Below are 3,469 nucleotides of genomic sequence, written 5' to 3'. Positions count from 1 at the left end.
CAGTCCTCAGAGAAATAGTTTATTTCCCCAACATCTCTTCAACAGAGTGAAACAGTAATTCCCATTTTACAGTTGAAAAAACTAAAGTATGAGCTACAATCTGTTTTGACAATTCACAAGAAATAGCAGTTAGAAGATCAATTTTCACTTCATGTGATCTAGAACAATTTACAATTTTTCTTCATTATTTTAGAATTCTGTGGGTATTTTACCTCTTATTTTAGACATTCATTCCTTTAAACAAGTAATTATTGAGATCTTGCTGTGTATAAATTACTTATCTGTCTAGGGGAGTTGGATATTTATGATATTACTGGTAGTCTAATTTACAAACTTCATTATTGTATTACATTTAATGTTATGGTTAAAATAATGTTTATTGTAAAAAATTCAAGTAGTATATTATTATAAAATTAAAAATAGCAGCAGTCTCCTCATCTCTATTCCCACAAGTAATCTTTATTAAAATGTTTCTATAATTATCTTTATACTAATGATGTTATATGATACATACTATTTTTCATCTTGCTTTTCTTCTTTCAATAGTAAATGATGAATTTCTGTACATGTCAATAAACTCAGATGGAATTTACTTGCTATTTTCAATGACTAACTAGAGTTCTTATGATAGTAACTACTTTTCTATTGGTATAGTAATAACAATTTTCCAAGTTCTTTATTGATGGTCTTTTTTTTTTTTTTTTTTTTACATTTTATTGCCTCTAGATTCAGTCCTCTATTTTATCTCCTAGTTCAATCAGCATTATTTCAAGGTCATATTGTCATCCTCCATGTGTATGGACTGCATTCTTTTCTGCTAATTCATTGACCTCTCACACCTTGCCTTCCATTCTACCTGCACATGGAGATCAAGATCATTATACAGGAGAGCCAGGTTCACCCATGGCCTTTTATTCACCACTAAATGAAATACACACCTACCATAAAATTCAGTTCCTTCTTATATCTACTAATTTGATGTTCCATCCCTTGCCCTCCTAAGAACCTTCTAAATTTATTCAAACTAGACTCTACCTCCACATTTAATCACATTATAATTGTACTGCCCAAATTCTTATTTTTATCTTGAACACTGTCTGAAATCTTTATTGTTGTTCAAACTACAGTTCAAGCTTCCTCTATTTCATATGTTGTCCCAAAATGCCAAGAACCGAGTCTTCAATTTTATGGGCTATCATAGCAAACTCTTTCAGGCCACATAGTCTTGGTCTGCTATAAAGGAACATAAAGTAGGTAGGGAGGGTACCCAGACCACACATAACTGTAATACAAAATCCAGAGTATGGTGTGTGTTTCTCACGTGTCCCATCCACTTCGTAATGCCCCCATGTGTGCTTGTGCATGTAAGTGATAAATATTACGGTGGTGATAATTAAATTTTACTGAATGTTTATGTGTACTAGACATCATACCCAACGCTTAGAGCAATGATCTCGTTTAATCCTCACAGCAAGCACACAAGGTAGCTGCTATTGTTGTTTTTATATTACAGATGAGGAAATAGGCTGCGAGCATTCAGCTACTGACCCAGGGCCACGTCGCTACTGCATAACAAAGCCAAGATTTGAATCTAGGTTGTCAGAATTTCTAAACTGTATTATATTTCTTTCCTAAAAAATTTATAAATTCAATCAATAAAACAGTCTTTAGAAGAAGTAAATTGGCAGCCCATGACCCATGCATGGCCCATGACATCAGAAGATGTATGGGATCCCCATTAAAGTTAAGTCATGAGATAACATTACCTTTTAGAGACTGAAAATTAACTAATAACAACATGTCATCGCTTAATAGCTAATTAAAACAATTATATTCTCAAAAAAATCAGCTAAATTTCTCACTAATTTAATTAAAAGGAATTTTCTTCCATGTCTTAAAGGTCTAGATGGCTTGTCATTTTTTTTTTTCTGCTGCCCTATTCATTTTGTACCTAAAGGCGCATTGCTCTTCACTGAAGGATACTTACCACAAATGGGTAATTTATCTTTGTTCAAAGCAAATTATGTTTCATGTCCTTCTAAAAAATTTAATCATCAGGGCAAATTCTGCCTGTATTTACTCTTTCTAGGGAAACCATACATTTATCAGAATGAATGACCGCCTTCCACAAAATACTTTCTTTGATATGGATTATAGCAGTTATTTCATTTATCTCTCTGCCAGCAGTTTCGTCATCTGTATTAGTTGTCTATGGCTGCTGTAACAAATTACTACCAACTTAGAGGCTTAAAACAACAGAAATTTATATTCTTACAGTTCTGTAGGTTAAAAGTCCACCATGGATCTCACTGTGCTGAAATTCAGGTGGCAGAAAGCTGCTTCCTTTCTGGGAAGAGAAATGGGAGAATCTGTTTCTCTGCTTTTCCCGGTTTCTAGAGGCCATGCACATTCCTTGGCTCATGAGCTTCATCCTCTGTTTTAAAATCTAGAAACAGTGGGTTGAGCTCTTCTCACATTGCTTCACTCTGATATCCTCCTCTGCTCACTTGGATAATCCAGGGTAATTTTCTCATCTCAAGGTTTTTAATAACATCTGCAAAGTCCCTTTTACCATGGTAGGTAGCATACTCACAGGTTCAGGGGACTAGGACGTGGACATATTTTTGGGGTCATTATTCTGCCTACCATACGGTCCCTCATTTTCATCTCTTCTCCAAATCATTATCACAGTAGTTTTTTCTCAAATGCATGTATGAACATTCATGGCCATATGTAAAATTCTTCAATAGCTTATCCTTGCGTACATGACATGCAAGGTATTCATAGTCCACTAGTCTTACTGACCTGACTTTGCTTCTACATTTATCCTCTTCAAGCATTGAGATTTTCATAGACTACTTGTGTGTGTGTATGCATGTATGTATGTATGTACATGTGTGTGTGGCATGGGGAGTTTTCTGATAAAAACATAGGCAAATCTGCTAGACAAATTCTAAAAGTGCCGTAACACTGGGATGCTGCCTTTGCCAAGAATTTTCTTCTTTCTTGACAACCTTAAAAATTCCTACTCTTTCTTCAATTCTTAGCTCAAGGATTATCTTTTCTTATAAATTTTTTTCTGACTCTTCTCTAGGAGCATTTCTCGATTCATCCTGTGTGCTCAGTATGCCGTAGCGTCTAGGAACATTGTTAAGTACTTTCTCCTGCTATGCAGGTGCTAGGGACAGCTGATGGTTGAATCACAGCTGGCTTGAGCAAGCTCTGTCAAAAAACCTCTAGGGAAGACATAATCTCCAGCAGTGCCTAGGATGGTCAGCTTTGACCTCAAGAGAGATGTTTAATGACTAATACAGCAGCTACTCAGGGTCTATTTAAAGAAGTCATCTTGGGTTATCTATTCCTGGTCTTGTCCTGAAACAACTGGTCTATTCAGAGCACCCTATCCTCTACTCACAAGCCAACATTGCAGCACTGAAAATGAGACTCAGAGCTGAGGTCAGGGTGTGCT

At 35.7% G+C, this 3,469-nt stretch overlaps 1 non-coding gene across 1 annotated transcript; it reads right to left on the bottom strand.

The window, feature by feature from the left end:
- Positions 1-2,908: 2,908 nt before the first annotated feature.
- Positions 2,909-2,973, bottom strand: LOC138376738 (U7 small nuclear RNA). Its single transcript, XR_011231714.1, has one exon. It is a non-coding gene; the product is annotated as a U7 small nuclear RNA (small nuclear RNA).
- Between the last annotated feature and the right edge of the window lie 496 nt (positions 2,974-3,469).

This window comes from Eulemur rufifrons, chromosome 28, assembly GCF_041146395.1.
Source record: "Eulemur rufifrons isolate Redbay chromosome 28, OSU_ERuf_1, whole genome shotgun sequence".
Lineage (NCBI taxonomy): Eukaryota > Metazoa > Chordata > Mammalia > Primates > Lemuridae > Eulemur > Eulemur rufifrons.
Note: the sequence above shows the minus strand (reverse complement) of the source record. Positions and strands in the feature narration are given on the sequence as shown.